Raw genomic sequence first — 21903 nt, 5'->3', positions numbered from 1 at the left:
GGTCAAGCACAAAGTCAAGGTAATTATAATAATTATAATGCTAATAGAGGTATCGTTCCGTAAATAATAACTATCAAAATCCACCCATAAATAATTCCGCACGGAAATAGTTCCAATCCACACCACCCGTGACTACTACACCCACACAACCGGATCGTCTTGACACCTTCATACAAGTGAGCCAAAACTTTTCCAAACCATGGCTCAATCTAACCAACAAATTCTACAATCCATTAATAATTTAACCCAATAGTTGGCTCAAAATAAAGCCCAACCCAAAGGTGTGTTTCCAAGTCACGAAATACCTAATCCTAAAATAACAAATACAGCCTTTGAGGTAACCGATAATACTAGTAAGGAACATGTAAATGTAGGTGAGCTAAAGGCCATCACCACTCTTCGTTCTGGCAGAGTGGTTGATAACAAAGTAACTATGCCTATAGTTACCCCACCAGTAGCCCCTACACCTGCTATATTACTAGATACCCAAATAGAAACTGAAGAGCCTGCCACTGTAAAGGTACCAGTTACAACACAACCTAAGAAACAGGAAGCCACGGTTAAACATCCAGGTAATACCATTGCTAAATATAGACAGAAACCACCGTTTCCACAAAAATTAGCCATGTTAACTTGGGATACAAATTATGAGGAGATTAGGGATGTTTTCAAGAATCTAACTATAAACCTTCCCTTCCTCGAAGCTGTAAAAAAGCTACCACACCGTGATAAGTTTCTTAATGAATTATGTACTACTAGGCGTAAGACCAATATACCAAAAGACGCCTTTTTAACAGAACAATTCCCAACTTTATCTGAACATAATGGAATTGTTAAGTACAAGGACCCTGGTCGTCCTACTGTACAATGCACCTTAGGATATTCTTATACGACGACCGCGTTATTAAACCTGGGGGCTAGTGTTAACTTACTCCCGTTTTATTTGTATAGACAAATAGGTCTAGACGAGATGCAACCCACTAAAATGACGTTGCAATTAGCTGATAAGTCTATTAAGTATCCTAAGGGTGTCGTCGAAAATGTTCTGGTAAAAATTCAGGATTTTTACTATCCGGCTGATTTTGTCATCCTCGACACATAAGTCGTTAACGACTCTGTCCCGATCATCTTAAGGCGTCTTTTTCTGGCAACTGCCAATGCACTCATTAATTGCTGTGATGGTTCAATGTCCATGTCTTTTGGCCATCTTGCTGTTGAAGTCAATGTTTTTAAAACAAAGACACAGTTACCCGATTCGTCTATGGATGGAGAGGTTAGCATGATCGAGAGCTTTGCTCGAGATTATTTCAACAACACGTTCCCTGATAATCGTATGCCCAAATATCTTTCCTTTGGAAGATCAGACTCCAACATTTCCATCCCTACACTAGTCGATACACATATTACGGATGAGGGATGAGATAGATGACTTTCTCAAAGATGTAGAGGACTATCATAGTAACGAGGATATGACCAATCTAGATGAGCAATTCGATGAGTTTCTTAGAGCAGGTGATGATTCACCCTATCAAGAACTACTTTGCACAACATCCACCTCGACTTCCCTCCTACCACCCTTTGAAAGGAATCTCGAGTTTGCACTCGATCCTTTTGTTTCTCCTGTGCTCCATAATTTTTTAAATCCACCTAGTAAACAAGGACTTCAGAAGGACAACCCATTTGACACCTTTATTTTCAGATTTGAGACAGTCCCTACATACACAATGAATGAGTTTTGTGCTAAAACCACATCCTCATTGTTTACAGGTTGTCTTTCTACAACTTATCCATATCCACCATATTCTCCACAACCATTCACTTTTCCACACTTATTTACTAGAACACCCACTCATTCAAAAATGAAAAAGAAGGTGCATGCTAGGTTACGTAATAGGGTTATCCGACTTCGCTTTCATTTCACTAGGTTGTGTCATAGGAAATATTGGTGCTTGATTGTGTTTGGATATGTTTTCTGTGATATTTATTTATGGAATGATCCACAACTATTTTGGTTGTTGATATATGGTAAACTGCATGTTCATACATACGTTTAGATAAAGTCTCAAGTATCTGACTATAAATGACTCATCTTTTGTGTTTGGTGCATTTTCTTTCATTTCCATATATTGGTGAGTGCACCATTAAGGTAACCGGGCCCTCCTTATGGAGTGTGTGGCTGTAAGTACCGGATCCTAAGTCTACGTTTGACATAATTCACGTTTTCCACTCTTGCATGTTTTCTCGGATTTTTGAGTCATGTTTCTCTATGGGGTGAATTATGTCTTTCTTGTTTATTGTTTTCTTTTTAAAATTAAAAATAAATAAAATAAATATATATATATATATATATATATATATATATATATATATATATATATATATATATATATATATATATTAAAGAATAAACATAGTAATATAGGAAGTCTCGGGAATCTGACTTTAAAAGACCCACTGCTAAAAACAAATTTTCTAAGCTCCGTTGTAAAAAATTTGTTTTGGGGTGGGGTGTTCGTGTTTCCGTCCTAGAATGTTTGTGTCCCATTAGAGTTGTTTAGGCTGTTTAATTGTATAACGATTCGGGTTGACATAATCCATGATTTTAGAGTCCAATTGTTCGCATAACGTACGTCATGCACGCACTTCGAGGCATTTTCCACTATCTTACATGTCATCCACGGTCGGAATAGAGTGTTTTATGGATCAGTGGATTGGAAATTCTCTCCTGATCATTTCCATATCTCATTCGCAAAAATCGGATCGGTAACGAAGCGGCAATTTTGATTTGAAGTTTCGCAAAAAATCGAAAAAAAAAAAAACAAACAAAAATTTCGATTTGGGCTTGGGCCCGACCCGCGCCCAACCCGCGCCCACCGACAGCGCGACCGCGCCCTTACCTTAGCCAATAGTCGCGATCTTCTTCTCCATCCGCCATTAATGCCCAAAAGCTCAAACAAACCTAAAAAAATAATAATAATAATAATAATAATAATAAAAAAAAACCTAAATTAACCCACACCCACAATCAATACCCAACCCAAATCGACTCTAAAAGCTTCCCACCACAACCCCCACCGATTTACATCACCAAAAACCACCAAAAACTCCAAATTTTGGTGCTGCCGCGCCACCACTCCACCACCACCACCACCGCTTCGATTCGGTCGATTTAAATCCCACCACCACATCCCATTTAAACTCCCACTACATTCCAAACTTCCAATGGCTCAACAACGACGAATTTTGCCGGAGCAAGCTTTTACCGGCAACCACTTCGCTACCGCTCTTCTCTGATGACGAAATGATCGGTCGAGATCGAATAGCTTGTGGTACTCGACCGAAGCCTATTACCACGAGGACTTAGTCAGACGATTCTACAATACGAGGGAGTTGGAAGGGACTAGGATTTTTGTTGTGGTGGCGAAGAGGAGGAAGGAAGTGACGACTGGGTTGTTGGCTGAAATTCTAGGCATTCCGCCTAGAATCCATCTGGATGTCACCCTGCAGGAGTCCCAACATAATGGGGTAGAGCCATTGATGAACGAGACAGTTATTGGAGGGGACTACAATGCGAGATCGCATTGTGTTCGACAGGCTTCCCTTAGGACCAACTAGCTGGCTGCAGCTCAGTGGATTGGTCGGAACGTCCTGGGGAAGGAGAAGGTCAGCGACATCGGCCTGAACTGCCTCCATATCTTATGGATACTCGAGGACCAAAAGTATGAGTTCTCGCATCTTGGAGTTTTACTTAGCATGATTAGGGGAGTAGGGAAGTCCGGCCCCCTCTCCCCGTGTTGATAACCAAGATCATGTTGAAGTTGAGAGCAGCTCAGCGATCGATAGGACTTACATCACCCTACACCGTAACACTCGCATCTATAAGAAGTCGTCCAACGAGTTTGGAGGTTGGTTGAGGATGAGAAGAAGAAGAAGAGGATGGTGGAGATCGAATCCGAGGAGGCCGGGGAAATCGAATGCCTCGGAGGATGAGGAGGATTTGACGGTTTTGATGTGGATGCCTTGGAGAGGTGCTTGTCGATCGTAAACGCATGGCTGTGATTCATCGTGGCATCGCGTTAAACTTAACACTATCTGCAAAGACCTCCGGACTCGGCAGCAATGATGCATCATAACTTCGAGCCGTACCCAGAGAGAGGACGAGAGGTGGGAACAGATGAGGGCCGAGCTAGAAGCTTAGCACCAGTTCCGGTCAGAGATGCTTACACGATTCCCACCTCACGGGGACTCTCCTTCTGAGGACACACCATCGAGGCACGAGCGCCATTGCCGAAAGATCTAATGGTGCCGGCTATCGAGAGCCCGTGAGCGATCTCGGACCGTGTGCCCTCCGCTACCGCCGAGTAGTTAGGGATAGCATCGTTTGATGTTTTTATGTTTATTTGTAGTTTCATTATTGTTATTTATTTTAATGTAAGTTTATTTCCGTAATTTGAATTTTGTAGTGAAATGTACTCCGAATGAAAATTTTAATATAATGCAGTTATTTTTATTATGCGTGGTTGTCTAATATTGATCCCACCTTCCCAAATTGTTTGGGGGTGGTTTTATCTATTCCAGCATGATTTTTAGATAACCCTCGTGTTAGAATTTATTGCGGAGTCAAGGTGAAAATATGGCCGTTTAGGCATATCCAGGAATAAGTATAAGGGTAGGATGAAATCTAGATTAAATAGGTAGATTCTATCATAAATTCAACCTAAAAGATACTAGGTTTGAATTAGAATCAAGATAATGAGTTGTTTCCGTTTTCGGGTTTGGAAATTTTAGAATTTCCGGAAACTTCCGTAAATACTTTTGGCAACTTCCCGATCCATTTTAGCAACTTAAAACCTATATAAACTTCATACATTCTACACTCACAACTCACACTACACCTAAACTCCATCATTCACCTTTCACTCCCCACGATTCCTTCGCTTTGCTCATTTTCCGAAGTTTCAAGAACTCCGAAAGCGCTTTTCAAGGCTCTGTATATTTTTTTTTCACATTTTTGTCGAGCGCGACTTCGCTTTCAAGCCGAGCGACCACCAGCCAAACACTAGAAATTTCAAATACTCGAGAGCGACTCGCATACGACTTCCGTGGACCAAAAATTTCCAGTTTTCTGCGGGTAGTATCCGGATCATTCGCAGCTATTCCAGAGCGTAATTTTGAGATGACATCTCCAACACTGATACCGGAACAGTCTTTCGAAGATTTGTTCCAAAGCACTACTTATGGTGCTTGGTTTCACGAGGCGATCACATACGTTGGCTGGGAGCCGCTTATGGTAAGACCGGATGCACTTTATTCTCCAACACTAGCATCTTATTTTTATGATAACTGCATTTTCTTTGAAAGACCAGATGGAGAACAAGTGTTCTCCATCAACATTGATAATGAACCAATGGAAATTACCAGGTTCTTGCTAGCATTTGTTCTTGGACTTGCTATGCCCGCTGAAATACAAGACCCATGGTGCTATTGGGTAGATAATATGTATGTCTACACTTATGAGTTTTTGCATGAGTTGTATGGAGCGGGAATTTTCTGTATCGAGGACCAAGGGGACTATAACGTCGCTTTTGGTAGCCTGTCCATGAACATAGGAACTGTTATGTTTTGGATCATGCTAAACATTTTAGGGGAATGGCGTTTTTCTTTTGTGAATGATGCCACTTGCAGCATTTTCCTTGCTTTAGCCACGGGACGTATGTGTCATGACCTTCCCCGAACCTTGATGTCTAGTTTAGCTCGATCCCATAGCATGAGGCATAAGTTCCTTCTTATGCCTGTTCTAGTTTCCCATATTATGCTATGTTTCTTTCCTGTTTTTTGTACACGTTTCACGGATTGGATTACGGTCGACACTGTACGACCCACCAATAGTATTATTCGATCTTTCCATGCAATGACTTGGCAAGGGTGGAGGATACAACCTCATCAGGTTGCACCCTACACCCCGTCAGACCAAGTGGCTCTTAATAGGTTAGCAATAATAGATGATAAATGGCGGGAAGCCTGGCAAATTATCATGGCATGGCAGGACGCAAAGGAACCTCACTTCTTTATGGAAGAAGAGGATGAGGAAGATGATGAGTAATGCGGGAGATAAGGTAAGTTTCATTCTAGTTAGTGTCTGCTTATGTCCCAAGCAATTTCATTCTTATTAACCCCATAATGGGTAGAACTCGTATAGAGTTGCGTCAGTTTTTATTTCCTTTATTAGTACGTTCTAACTTTGTTTTGCAGATGTTCTTGAATTTCACACGTTTCAATGGTATTTTTCTTACCCTCTTTATTTACAATGCTTTGAGGACAAAGCATGCTTCTTGTTTGGGGGCATAGAAACACGTGTAATTAAGGCATCTGTTAGGATATAGATAGAGTTAATATGCATTTGTTTTCTAGTTAAAATTTTAAAAATTCAAAAATATAAATAAATAAGTTCATGCTATACACTTAGGAATAGTGGTATTGTTTTCCTTCTCTATGCTCTTAACAATCTAGAAGTCTCAATGTAGCTTTTGCATTAGAATAATTGTTAGAAACTTAGGTTAATATGTAGGTAATAATCTTTGCATCTATCTATAAATATATTACATGAGTATCTATGATTGTTAGCGATGAAGTTTAAAATCTAGGCTAGAGTACTTATTCTACAAATCCTGTGAGAATATAGCCTAAAGCCTTATATGAGCTAAAACATTTGAGAAATGACACAAGGGAGAAGTAAAATCCGGATAGAGAAATCAGACGTCCACTTGCTTGATCACTATTCCATATCCTAAGCGAGAATTTAGGCCCTTTTGGATCGATATAGCCAAAAATTCAAACCTATGAATTATTTCCCTAATTAAGCCCCTCCGAGCCTTTCTTTAGCCTTTCATAAACCACAATCCCTTTACCCTATTACAAAAACAAAAACAAAATAAAAAAAATAAATCAACCTACCCAATTTAGAATAAGTCTGAGAATAGAATGAGGAAGAAAGAAGAAGAGAAAAACTTGTGTAAACAAAAGTTAGTTAATTGCTTCAGAAAATAAAGAAAATAAGTTTCCATCCAAGGAAAAGAAAAAAAAAATAGAAATAAATAAAAACTCCAAAAATAGAAGAAAAGGGAGTCAAAAGCCAAAGAAAAGAAAAGGAAAAATATGGCTAGGGATGGAAACAAAGCATAGAAGCAAAAGAAAATAACAAGGTTTTCTCTAAGTTACATAATATGAAAACTCTATTATCTCAGACTTGTCCTTTTTGAATATCCATTTCCTTCCTTCTTCAACCATCTCCTAATCCCCGCAACACCTAATAAAGACCTCTAGCTCAATTAGGAATAGGTTAGTGTGATAGTAAGTGGCAGATGTGTTTGATCGACTCCGGCTTCCTTGTTGTCATTGAGATTGTAAGGTAAAGTGTGCCCATCACAAGACTAGAGTAAATAAACTTGAGTGGAAAAATCGAGTGTTGTATCTTGACTATTATTGTGAGAACCTACTTAAGGACGCTTATTCCGAAGTTTCAAAACTAACCTGCTAGGCATTTCATAGTATTACTCATTGTATATATATTTATTGTAGATGATTGATTATTATGCATATATTAGCTTAGGTTTTGACTTGATTACTCTATATGCATTGCTAATGAGAGGTATAGATAATTTAGAGCATGAATAAGGAAACAATAGTTTTATTTCTTAGTCGTTGTAGTATAGATGAAGTTTGTGAGTACCTTCATCGAAAAACTCTCACGAGGCTATAACTCATCCACTAGGGAATTCCTAGTGGTTTAAGGCCTTGTTGCATATGGTCAATGCAATCGCGACTCAAATAAACGAGTAGTTAGAACTCCATTTTTGTCACTTATTCTAATTTCTCATCTTTGCTTGAGGACAAGCAAAATGCTGTTTGGGGGTGGTTTGATAAGAACCCAAAACTGTAGTTTTAACCCTATAAATGACATACTTTTAGACCAATTATGTTAGTAATAATTAAGAGTTAACACCGACACGTGTTTTATGCATTTCAGGCTTCAAAGTCCATTATGTGCAGAAATGTGCCACTTTAGCGAGATAAAGGAGCAAAGGTCGGTTACTAAGGAGTTCCATGATTAAAGGCCAAGATTCAAGAAGACAAAGCCTTTCTAAAGCCCGGTCAAAAGCTGAAAAGTCGACGCGGGCAGAAACAGCACACAAAGTCAGCAGAATTTCCGAAGGCCATATCTTTGGACTCAAACCTCGGAATGGGGCCTACCTTATTTCAAAACGACCGACTCGGAAAGAGCTTTCCAATGGTCTAAGACATGATCCAATCAGAGGAGCAGAAGTGAACAAAAAGTCTGTTGAAGCCAAATGCAGCTGAAGAGGCCTTTTTGGACTGAAAGAATTGGGTTTTGGGCCTGATTCTCTGGCCCAAAACATGGCTCCAAGCCCATGCACGATTTTTTGATCTAAAAGTATAAAAACAAAAGCTTAGCTCTTAGTTAATTGTAGATAGTTAATGGTAGATAGTTAATGGTAGATAGGTTAGAGTAAAAGGTAGCCATTAAAGTAGCTTCTAGATCTAGTTTTTATTTAATTGTTTTTAACTAAGTTTAATTTCAAATCCAACTCTTGTTTTAGATTAAATTCTTAGAATCATTGTTCTTAATTAGTTTGATAAATAAAATAGCTAGTTTGTCAATTTCGATTCTTGTCATTTACATTTGTGTTAGATCTTATTCATTTATTACTTGTTATTCAATTCTTAGTTATTAATTAGATTTTAATTATTGTTTAATTTAGATCAGTAAATTTCAATTCTTTATATCATGTTTAGTTTAAATTTAATCGGAAATGATTGCGTAATGATTCTCGGCTAAACCTCCATTAGATGGGGTTGAGAAGCCTTGATGAAAGCTTGATTCCGACTATCGTAGAATCGTCGTAATTTCCTTTCCACTCTAGAAATGATTAGTTCACCATGAGAATGGGTTTAATCGTTCACATGCTAGTTATGAATTGGTAGGAATGCCATGTGTAATTAGGGATTAGGAAGAACCAATTGTTCTGCGAAATAGTTCAATTCGGATTACAATGATTCGTCGTTAATAGGATTAAGTCGAGTTAAGGTAGAATCAATCCCCTTCTAACTCCTTATCATAGAATCAACGTAGCATTCCCTTAGTTGTCCAAATAATTGACTAGTGCATCTTGTGGGTAGTTGCATCGTAGTCTAGTTGCCTTTTCGTAAATCTCTCATTAGACTTTAAGTAGAGTAATTACACGCGATAACAAGCATGCGGAAGGACTAGGAGTGGAACAAATCACTCTACTCCACTATATCTCATAGGATTGAGAGTAGAATCTTTGATAAATATAAAGCATCGTAAGATTAGTTTTAGTTTACTTACCTTTTGAGGTCAACGTTCATTTCGTAGGTAAACTAGTTAAATTTGATAGTTATCACTTCGCTTATGAATAGCGTCTTGTTTATGCGTGTTCAGTGTAAATAACAAGTTAGAACACTGAAAAACTTGAAAAATCAAAGTTTGAATCAAACCTGTGGAATTCGGCAAAAGTCAGCAGTCGGCGCTGCCGCTTTCGCTTAGAAGGCGCTGCGATCAGCCCGTAAACTCCAAGTTACAGTGTTTTAGGGCGGGTCGCGCTCGAGATGGGGGCAGGTCGCGCTCAAGGTTCCAGGCTTATGGGCGCGGTGTGCCATTTTGAAGCCGGTCGCTCCGTATTTTTCGCGGAACTTTTCAATGCTGAAACGGACAACCACAGTATGAATCAAACAAGGGTGGGTGGGTTTAATGGGACTTTAAGAAAAGTACTTATACTAGGAAAACAATGCGAAAGTAAAACTAAGATGGCAGCGGCGCCATTTGATAAACCATAAAAATAAATAGTTTACCTACGAAATGAACGATGAAACTCAAAACGTAAGTAAACTAAAACTATTTACGTGCCTATATTTTATCAAAGTTTCTACTCTCTATCCTATGAGATATAGTGGAGTAGAGTGATTCGTTCCACTCCTAGTCCTTCCGCATTCTGTGTTCTCTACGTATAAGTAATCTACTCTAAGTCTAATGAGAGATTTACGGCGGCAACTGCAACTAGACTACGATGCAACTACCCACAAGATGCAACTAGTCGACTATTAGAACAACTATAGGAATGCTACGTTGATTCTATGATAAGGAGTTAGAGGGGATTGATTCCACCTTAACTCGACTTAATCCTACTAACGACATTAATCGTCAGAATCCGAATTGAATCGCTTCGCGAACAACATGGTTACTCCTAATCCCTAATTACACATGACATTTCTACCAATTCATAACTAGTATGTGAACGATTAAACCCATTATCATGGTCAACTAATCGTTTCTAGAGTGGAAAGGAAATTACGACGACTCTACGATAATCGGAATCAAGGTTTCATCAATGGAGGTTTAGCCGAGAATCATCAAGCTATCATTCCCAATGGAATTCAAACAAGACATGATATAAAGATTGAAACTTTGCTTGTTTAAACCCAATTCAAAACTACTAATGCAATAATTGAATTAAACTAATAATGGCAATTAATTGAATCTACGAATTGAAACTAAACAATTAATGGAAATGAAACTAACTTATGGAGAACACTATTTTATTAATCTAATGAATAATAAAACAATGATTCAAATACTAAATTAATAATCTAACTAATCTAAGTCTAGCTATCTACGTAATAAAGAAAATTAGATCTAAACAATTGTAAATGACAAGAATCGAAATTGACAAACTAGCTATTTTATTTATCAAACTAATGAAGAATAATGATTCTAAGAGTTTAATCTAAAACAATAATTAAATTTAAACTAAACTTAATTTTTTACATGAAAACTAGATCTATAATTATCTATAGTTTTAGGTCTAACTAGCTACCATTAACAAAGAGTTAATCTTTGGTTTTTATACTTTCATATCTAAAAATCGTGCATGGGCTTGGAGCCATGTTTTGGGCCAGAGAATCAGGCCCAAAACCCAATTCTTTCAGTCCAGAAAGGCCTCTTCAGCTGCAGTTGGCTTCAACAGACTTTTCGTCCACTTCTGCTCCTCTGATTGGATCAAGGCTTAGACCATTCGAAAGCTCTTTTCGAGCCGATCGTTTTGACATAAGGTAGGCCCCATTCTGAGGTCTGAGTCCAAAGATACGGCCTTCGAAAGTTCTGCTGACTTATGTGATGTTTCTGCCCGCGTCGACTTTTCAGCTTTTGACCGGGCTTTAAAAAGGCTTTGTCTTCTTGAATCTTGACATTTAATCACGGAAATCCTTAGTAACCGACCTTTGCTCCTTTATCTCGCTAAAGTGGCACATTTCTGCATATAATGGACTTTGAAGCCTGAAATGCATAAAAACACATAATCAGTGTTAACTCTTAATTATTACTCACATAATTGGTCTAATAGTATGACTGTTACAGGGTTAAAACTACAGTTTTGGGCTCTTATCACCTACCATACTCCTACAAGTACTAACTCAGGTTCTTACTTAACACATTTGACTTGGTCTTGCTTGAATATTTGTAGCGTATACACAATTAACACTTAGGTATGTCTGTCAAAAAAATTGGTTTGGATAGTAACGAGATTAAGGAAAGAACAAGGGAGAAGACAATATTAATTGGTATTGTGACTCAAAAGATGCTCCTGTTCAGTTAAAGATACTTAATTAAAGTTTAGTATAGTTATACTAACCTGAATCATAAAATGCTTTAGAGGTATATGGGAACTATGCAAATGCTTTACTCTCTTAACATTTGACTCTATGAAATTGTACTTAGAGATAAAATTTGAGATACTACTTATAAAAGGGGAATGCATATATAATCCCGTTCTTATAGTTTGATATTTGTAGTGGATTGGAAGTTGAATTGTTAGGTTCAAAATGTCTTTTTGTCATTAAGTCGTGACAACTTGGTTTAGTCTAGACAAACACACATGTTTTAAATAAATAAATTCAATCAAGCCACCCATGCTCTTTAAGGGAAGGACAGTCAACCGTGACACTTTCTTTAGGCCACTACCCATTTCCTTATTGAGTAAACTTGGGACATATCATTACATGCTAGCCAAACGTAGATAAAAAGGTAATAGCTAATTTTTAATTTCAAGGAGTTACGTGTTTTGTGATTCAAATGGCTATAGAAATGGACGATAGTAAAGTCTTCAGAGAGTCAGCCTATAGAAAGAGTTTGAAACTATTATTACTCGATATAGTTAGTGTTATTTACTTTGTAAGAGTTTGACCACCATTTAGTTGTATTTCAAGGTACTAATTGATCTTTGTAAACCTCAATTGTGTTCATATTTGACTTTCTGTGTCTTGATTTGGATTCGTTCAATTTCAAGGGAATGGTTGCAGTGGAAACTTAGTTACCACATTGTAGGTGTACCAAGGTCATATGATCATTTATGTGTAATGCATCGATCACCGTGTTAGTAGGATTAGAAAATAATTGGGGTCTTAATTGTCAAAATCCTTCGAACAATAAAATATAAATCACTATTTAACGGATAGAACTCAAAGGTTTAGCATTGAAACTTATCTCTCCTGTAGTTAAAGGGCAAGTATCAATTTCTTCTCTCTCCCATAGAAGTTTAGTCACATATTTTTTGCAATTCATCATCTTAATCTATCGCTGGAAGGTATGTACTCACAAATAAGTAATCTCCTCTTATGTGTTTTGTTTTCACCTGAAAGTCCAAACACAATCAAATGTATACTGATTGAGCTATTCTTCATCGAACTCATGATTAAAAATCTTTTGTTGCAAGAATTTTTGAAGAAAGTGAAAAGGTCCAGGTATAAAATGTCAAATGTTTTATTACAAATATAATTCGTGCTCTTGCCTCTTTTTTACTGGAAAATAAACAGTTCATTATGTGAAGGTGTTCAAAAGGGCCTACAATCACCAGCATACTACACTGGTAGGTATGCTCCCACCGTTGAGAAAACAATGCTTCATTGCATGTTGTTTGAGTTAAATAATAATTTGTGTAGTTATTTGATGTTTCATTAAATACATATTCTATGCAAATCACATGTATTATTATAGGGTATATGATTAATTCATTGTAGAAACACCTAATTTTCATAATTGTAGTGTAACCCCCAATGCATACCAAAAGTCTACAAACACCACAAGAAAATGGACTTTTGCCCACGGTTACCCGGTATTTTTAGCCACGGTCATTAACCCTTGCATACTTTCCTACAAATTTGGACCGTAGCAAATAGGTTTCTCCTTGTTCCGTAGCTTTAATACTTTTAGCCGCAGTTTAATTGTTTACTTGGGCCGTGGGTGGTGCCACAAATAGAAACCGTGGGTACGTTTTTTTTAAGTTTGACGGCATGTTCCACGCATTTTGACCGTGGGGTACGGCTCTAAAATGTTGGGTGTTTGCTTCTCCCTTTCAAAATAATTCAACACAGAGAAGTATCGAACAAAAGATACTGGACAATTCCCCCACCACCATGCCACTTATCTTTTCTCCTTACCCCAGTTAGCTTCGTCCCCCACCACCACTCACTTTTTTTTATGTTTTTTTTTTTCTCTTTCTCCCCTCATCTCAACAAGGTAATTAAAGTAAAATATTAATTTCAAGCACCAATTTTTTTTTTCTAGCGTTTAATTTTAAAATTGGAAGAATATCCTTTTTCAATTTTTTTGCTCTATTTTTTTTCTTTTAATCAAACATTAGATGGAGACTTGAGAGGTTAGATTAATTTTCATTTTTCTTAACAATCAATATTTTAACTGAATGAAGATTACAGCTCTCCTTGCTTGCTTGTTTGGAAAGCAACATAGGCATTTCGATCTCAATTGGTGTGGTTGATTCTCTTCCTTTAGAAATACCTCCGTCAGTCCACTAGTTCACACAAAGTAAAAGAAGTTATCGCGAAGAATTAGGTTGCACAGAAGGTTCTAAAAGAAACGGCTGAAAAGATGTTGCTTGGTGTTTGTTGTCTACTTTGCAAGCCTTCATTGCTTTGTTCTAGGAACTAGTTTGGTTTTTCAATTTTTTTTACTGTGGCGCCCTTTCTATCGTTTAAATTGGTGTCTCTTTTTTGTAGGCTTTAAAGTGGGGATTATGAGGCAACATCTTTCATTCTAAGATCAGGTATGTTCATATCAATCTTTTACATAATCTTGACAAATGTGACTGTTGCTGATTTTAATAAAAGAGGTTGATGGTTTAATTTTTATTTTTTTTAGTTTGTTTGCATGGATGTGAGTATGCAACTGACTTGTCCACTGGCTGCTGCTTAGTAACTAAAGTTATTTAGTTGAATAGTTTCATCAAGTAGTGACTTTCATGTGTGATTATTTGTTTTATAATACATTTTTTTTTAAGATCGGGCAATTTACAATGGTTAGCAGCACATCACATGGTTCAGTTCCACTTTAGGAGTCCCCAGGGGCAGGCAATGTGTTATTTACAAGGATATTACCTCAAAGTTCATTGCCATCCTCAGGAATGAAATGTTTACTAATATTTTGCGACCTTATTTTGCTAGCATTAGGCTACATAACATTTTGCTTCTCTGACTTCCACCCATTTTATGATCAGGTATGTCTGCCACTTCACGGCGAAGGTCGGGTAATACTAGAGGCCCAGCTATACCGCTTTCGAAAAGGTTGAAATCGGGTGAGAAAATTGTTCTTCAACTAACTGAAGACACCATGCAGCCTTGCTCCCTTAAATAGGGTGTACATCACTTGTCTAGTGAAATTGCTACACTTGTTAAGCGCGAGATCTCGATTTATTATAAATATTTTCCAGATATGATCTTAGATTGTGCTGAATAGTTTATCTTATTTATCTATTTATTTTTATTTTTTCATTGCGGAACTTGCATATGTATGTATGTATATGTGTTTGATATTTAGGTGGTGGACTCTACTCAATTGTACTAACCCCTTTTTAACTCAGCCAATGCAAATTTATTTGCATTGTCGGTCCCAAGCCCGAATAAAGGAGGAGGGAAAAGGGTGGCGACTTGAAGGAATGTTGAAACATAGGTATGTGCTATTCTACTTTGAAATATTTACATCTCACTCTTTTTAAAATTTCAAGTTCACTAAGTAAAGTTTGGTTGGCATCGAGGTGGTTACTGGATGCGTTGTTGCACGAAGCGGAAGCTAAGGGAGGAAGAAGCAACTATAGGTTACTGGTTCATTTATAGCCCAAACCGGTGGCGAGATCATGGGAAGGAAAAACTTAATGGATAGGTCCGTCTACATTTGGAATAGATCTTCTATCTTTTGGTTTATAAACAAATGGTTGGATTAGGTGTGAAACCGGATAAGTTTACTTACTCGTCTGTTTTTAAAGCTTGTGGTTATGAATTGGATTTGAGTTTTGGAAAAGAAGTACATAAGTGTATTGAAGGTAGTTATTTTTTTTTGGTAAAGGTATTGAAGGTAGTTATATTGAATGAGATTTGTTTGTGCAAAATGAATTGGTTACTATGTAAAATGCGGTGAGCTGAATTTTGCGAGTAGTATATTTGATAGAATGTCGGTTAAGGATGTTGTTACTTGGAGCACGATATGGTAACTTCAACTTCTAAATAATTGTGTCAAGTTATGCAACAGAGTAACAAAAATATTTTCTCTATATGAAAAGAGTTCTCTGTTTCTAATTGGAATTATATATTTACAATATGATTTTATTATATTAGATTTGTGAAATGGAACCATTGCGAAAATATTGTGAATCAAAAGATCTAGTCAACAACAAATTGCGATAAGCTGATTTAAAACCTCCAACTTATCGCAAAACTAGTACCACTATCGTCGGCCTAGTTTTCCAGGTCCAATTTTAAAACTAAACTTTTTAATTAATTAATAATAATAATTACTAATTAACTAATCTTTTGTTTATTTCAGGATGGAATTATACTTGGAGCAGATACAAGAGCTACTGAGGGACCTATAGTTGTTGATAAGAATTGTGAGAAGATTCATTATATGGCACCTAATATATATTGCTTGTGGGAGCCGGACTTTCTATAATATTGAGGCAATTACAGGTAATACATTATCACCATTTTTTTTGTGTCTTTTTAGTTGGTATGGATTGCATTTTATTCTGTCCATTTGTAGACATGGTCACTTCGCAGATTCTTGAGCTACACCGTCGTGCAATCGCCGTGAGTCCAGGGTTGTTACAACTCTTACACTATTAAAGACTCACCTTTTCGGGTAATTACGTTTTTCCATCCCTTATGCATACAACTGGAGTAGGACTAATTGTATTGATTGTTGTTTAGTTACCAAGGACATGTGAGTGCTGCTTTGGTACTTGGTGGAGTTGATATTACTGGACCTCATTTGCATAATGTGAGTTTAAACTGCTCTTGATATCAGAATAATTAGTTCAATTTAGATATGTATTTGGGGTGTGATGTTGATCTTTTCTGCAGATCTATCCTCATGGTTCGACTGATACACTTCCTTATGCGACAATGGGATCAGGTTCTTTGGCTGCAATGGCTATGTTTGAGTCAAACTACAAAGAAGGCCTTTCTGTAAGTTAGCATTCTATTTATTAACTATGCTTCTCTGCTTATGTAATTAACATGAAGAAATTTAGCATATTCAACTATCTGCTACTTATGAAAAGAACAAAGAAAAATATATATCTGCAACTTAAGTTTGGTAATATTCGTGTCTGAAATGATGAGTCTCTTCCCATTCATGGATGAATTTTTCTAATATGAGTTTATTATGTACGATCGGTCGAAGCTATCAAGAATTGATTGGAAGTATATCATAATCGACGAAGCACAATGAATGGAAGACAGGGAATCAATTCTAGCGCGAGATCTCGATAGATATCGCTGCCAACACGTTTACTTCTTGCTGGCACTCCATTACAAGTAAGTTATCCTCTCATGTGTAATAATTAGAGATGTATTTGCAACTCGAAATAAATATATAAATAAGCAACGAACCAAAGTGCATTTTTTTACCTTACTTTATTTTGAAATTTGTGCTAGTGTAATTTATGCTATATTTTTCTTTCTACTGGCCATTTAGTGTCTTGTATAGTTGTACTTGTATTATAAGGCTATTCATATGATATATGACTAGGCTGACATTGCCGAGTTTATCAAAGTGGTTTTTGCCATACCCTGAGAGAGTATGTTGTTTATTCTAGAAAGGCTATGCTCTCTTTTTTGCTAAATTTGCTTGATGCACACTAAACTTGTATTTTGTAATTCTATCTATGGTACAGTTTGGGGACACACTTAGTGATTTAAAGGCTCAGGCAGAACCATTGGTCTTGTTTGCAAATTGTTCTGATGGGCTATTAACTATCGTGGTTAAGGCCCAAGCAATGTCTTTGGACCAGGCAATGTGAAACTCGTACCATTTCTCCTAAGGGCAGCAAAATCTGGTCTGGCCAAGGTCTATACTTTTTCTTTGAACAGATACATTTAACTGAAATTTATGAAATGGAACTATGTGTATTATAGCACTTCTATGAGTTCTAACCCATGTGACTTGGGTTTTCTTAGCACTTATTTTATCAACAAAATCAGTACTAGTGACTTCACGTACTGATTTTCTTAGCACTTAGTACATGTGACCTGATCGAGTTCCATTCCAGTTTATTGTAGGAACTGGTGAAAATGTTTGTGACTTCACGTACATTGATAACGTTGCCATGCTCACGTGTGCGCAAAGGAAGCTTTGCGCTCTAGGACTGCTTTTGCGGCGGGAAAGGTACTACCTTATAGAGAATCTTGTGTGGAGATTTCTATAAACGACTGTCCTTATAGATTCACATTTCTTAACATATGAACATATGCAGGCTTTCTTTATCACCAATCTTGACCCAATGAAGCTTTGGGATTTTGTATCTCTCCTATTCGGAGGTTTGGGATATCCAAGGTAAACTACAGACCCTCATTCTTGTGCTGAAAGGTAATGATGTTCTTATGTGGTATAGGCTAACCAGTGAATTTTAATTTAAAGAGAATGTGAAGTTGGATTAAGGATTTTGGAGGTTGAATATAAAGATAAAAGTTGGGGTTATTCTAATTGCAGACCCAGATTCAAGGTTCCTGCTAAGTGGTTCTTGTTTGTGGCTGTGATTTCCAACTGGCTGCATGAGAAACTGGAGCAAAGAGATGCCCATTCAGTTCTTACTCCTATTGTTCACCAACTCTCATGCAGTATGACCTTCAACTGTTCTGAAGCTCGAAACCATATTGGATACTCACCCATTGTCTCTCTTTAGCTGAATTTCATTTTAGGATTTACTTTCTTTTAGTAATCTAATTATTTTATCAATATGCAGAATTAAAATATCAATAATTTTTTAAAATAAATAAATAACTCTGCCACGGTCCATAGCTGTCGCAAATGCACTTCTTCCCATGGTCGTTGATTTTACCCACGGTCAAATAACAACCAGCCAAAAACTAAAATTCACGACGCAAACAACAAATCCCACGAACTAAGACCGTAGGAAATAGCTTTTCCCACGGACCCTAACCATCTGTAAAACAAATCTTTCCCCACGGCCTAAGACGGTGGGAAATACTGACCTTTTTCGACGACTTTTCCTATGGTTTAAGACCGTGGCAATACCGATGGCAATTATCGATGCACAGACCGTCTTTATTGGTGGGCTTTACCGATGGTTATGGCTGTCGACATACCATTTTAGACGCACAAAAAGCCCACGGTCCTCCGACGGTCCAAAACCGTGGGAAAAGTTAAGTTTTGTTTCTTGTAGTGAAAGCTTTTGATACTTGGTCAAGTTAAGTTAAGGATTTTGGATACTCGAAACTTTTATAGATTTTGAGTTCTGTTTAATTATCATTGGGGTTGAATTCTTCACACCAACTTTAATTTCTTTAACTTAAATGTTTAAGTACTTTGCTCTTCGCTTGAAAGTTACCTTTCTAAATATTTTCCTGTGATAATTTTCCTTCACCATTTTCATCTGCTATTTCGATCATTTACATTTATTTTGGTTCCAATTTGAAATTGCATATATGTAAATGGCTGTGATTTTGATCCTATGACCTTAAGTATATAGACTTTTTTAGATTGACAGGGATTCATGAAATTCATGCTTTCACTTAGAGAACTATAAGCAAGGGAAGCAGGCACTAATGGTTGTTTGAAGGTGATTTGCACTAATGTGGAGGTTAGTTCAGACTCAATATAAATATGTTTTGCAGGATGGTAAGTATACTAACCTTTTTGTAGGGGTGGATTACCATATAAAGATTTTTGGACAAGCTAAATCTATTTTATTTGTTGAATAACTTTGATAAAATGACGCCTCACAATATATAGAGGAACTAACAGTCATGATGTAAATTATACAATGTTTTTAGTACATTTTAGACGCGCTAGAGAAACTAATGCCTTCTTAGGGAAGGAACTAAATTGTCTCGAGGCGTAAGGGTTATTTAACTGTTCTGGCATTCGTCAAGACGGTTAAGTAATTGGATTAAACAATAAGATATCTATATTATTATGATTTTCAGGTTATGACAGGATTTAAGTTTATGAAATATTGAAAATACAGAGGAGATTCTACCGAAATTTTGTAAGATTATTATGTCTTTGTTTAGTTTGGGTTTTGCTTAGTTGGTCTGATCATGTCCCGAGTTTTATAATGACTGTAAATGCCATGTGTCTTTGGTAATCAGTCATTATAAAATTTGGGGCGTGACATAGTTGATGGCAGATGACATGCACCTTGGTATTGTCTTAATATGGTAAAATATATAAGTAGGAAGCTACCAGTTACATGATTCATCATGGGTTAGGGGGTAACGAATTAAGCAGTAGCTAGACTTGCTAGCAATTTTTTTGAGTGTGGTTGATGATGCTATTTTGAACTTTGCCCCTCCACTGAATATATAGTGGAAAACTCTCTGGGGTATTTATGATACAAGTTATTGGATGCAACTGATAAGGTGTTCCTCTCTACATATATTTTGGCACATTTAACGTCCAAAGTTCCTATCTGTTTTGGTGATGAGGTATGTTGGCTAAACTTTTTGAGTGATTATATTGCAAATTGGTTCATGGGGGATTCTATAAACTAGTCATTCCATTTATACTTTTTTTTTTATTGTTAAATTTCTATTTACTCACTCTACCGAGTGACTTTATATATGTAATGAAGAACTTTTGTGGATCGACACCTTTTCTGCAAAGGTCTATCTGAATATGTTTCTTTGTTTCGATGCTCAAGTCTGCTCAAAATAGCTCAATGCATGTTCTTTTTTTACCTAATAATGCAAGCGACACCATACAATGGAAAAGAACATGCATGGTTCTCACCAAAAGATATCTCATGGGAAGTGCTTCAACGATCACACAAGAATATGCTTTTGTTTTAACCATCACGACTCCATTATGCAAAAGAACGTCATCACATTAAGAATTTCATAATTGCACCAATTTGAGGTACTTGAACCTATCTATGTTAATCTAACATTACTTTATAATATTTAAGCTGAACAATCACTATTGCAAAACCTTATCTGATGGTTTTTTGTGATTTCTTCTCCACGTTCGAAGAAAGGTAAAAGCTAACAAATGTTTGACAAATAGGTAAAATATAGAATAACAACATTTGTTGAATTTGTTGGACCGATGATCCTTTCAACAGTATCATGATATTTTATCTTTGGTTAGCATTGAAGATGAGGGGCTACCACCCGGTTCCCTATTCTTTTACTTTTTCTAAACTTTTTTTTTTTTTTGCATTTTTTTCTTTCCTATTTATTTGGTTGTGATATATCTTTTTCCAAAATTTTGTCTCTGCAATTGCGTTTCAGCTCTTTGTTAATGTTGAGATGATACATTAATACCCTCAAAGCGATGAAAAACTCAAATTATTGATTTCTTCAACTATAAATTTCCAGGTCAAATATATGAGATGGATCCTACTGACTTTAATGTTGAGGAATTTTTGGCCAGCAAAGACTACTCAAACTATTCTTATGAAGAGTTGTTGTCTAGCAATTGAGAGTCTATAATGCTAAGAAATACTTGGCATGCCATCAGTAATCACTATATTTCATGTTCGCGACCATTGGAATATATCACATATCAAATCTTTCTAGAATGATATTATTATTATTATCTTATTATTTTGTAATTGAGACCATTTTAAAACTCCACTATTTAGTGATATATATGAAGTCTTCATACAATTGTGTCAAAGAGTTTTGTTAGGATTTCAAATGGAGGAACATTTGCTATGACATTATTTTATTTTATTTCTTCAAATTGAAAAAAAAAAAAAAAAAAAAAAAAAAAAAAAAAAAAAAAAAAAAAACAGGACAATTAGTATGTAAATCATGGCATTATTAGTAGTGGTTGTATTGCATGTCATATCCCAGAATGACATATGGTTTTGCAGTATTTTTCTAAGTCGCTTCAAGCTCCTTGGATTACTTCGGGCAATAGCAAAATTTAGTGTCTAAACATATGTAGTTATTACAACGGAATTTCCCAATATGAAATCTATCCCAGTGAATTACAACGTAACACAATTTATTTGATTTACATATATACAATGTTTTGTCTATATTTACTTGCCAAATATAGACATATAGAGACATTTGTGTTTCTTTCTTTAATGTATGCATAGTCTATATTCTAATTTTTGCATATCCCTTATATTAATTAGTTTATGACGTCTCATTTAAATCTAAATTGGAATCAGTTTTGTTACACACAAAAGCTTGGCAAAAATAGTCAGTCTACAATATTGAAGGAAAAACAAGATACTGATGATGCATGAGGATGATAATATATCGAGCAGGTGTGTGCACTTGCTTAGCATTGTTCCTAGATTATTCACGTTTTTATTTTATATTATA

General features: G+C 36.4%; 1 pseudogene across 1 annotated transcript; it reads left to right on the top strand.

Moving 5' to 3' along the window:
• The first annotated feature begins 15313 nt into the window (after nucleotides 1-15313).
• On the top strand, nucleotides 15314-17348 carry LOC147474561 (proteasome subunit beta type-7-B-like; annotated as a pseudogene). The gene is made up of 7 exons (XR_015209661.1): nucleotides 15314-15425; nucleotides 15788-15849; nucleotides 15926-16068; nucleotides 16142-16240; nucleotides 16309-16378; nucleotides 16462-16566; nucleotides 16784-17348. The product of XR_015209661.1 is annotated as a proteasome subunit beta type-7-B-like (transcript).
• Nucleotides 17349-21903: the final 4555 nt, after the last annotated feature.

The sequence above is a fragment of the Coptis chinensis genome, chromosome 9 (genome assembly GCF_015680905.1).
Source record: "Coptis chinensis isolate HL-2020 chromosome 9, ASM1568090v1, whole genome shotgun sequence".
Taxonomy (NCBI): Eukaryota; Viridiplantae; Streptophyta; class Magnoliopsida; order Ranunculales; family Ranunculaceae; genus Coptis; species Coptis chinensis.
Note: the sequence above shows the minus strand (reverse complement) of the source record. Positions and strands in the feature narration are given on the sequence as shown.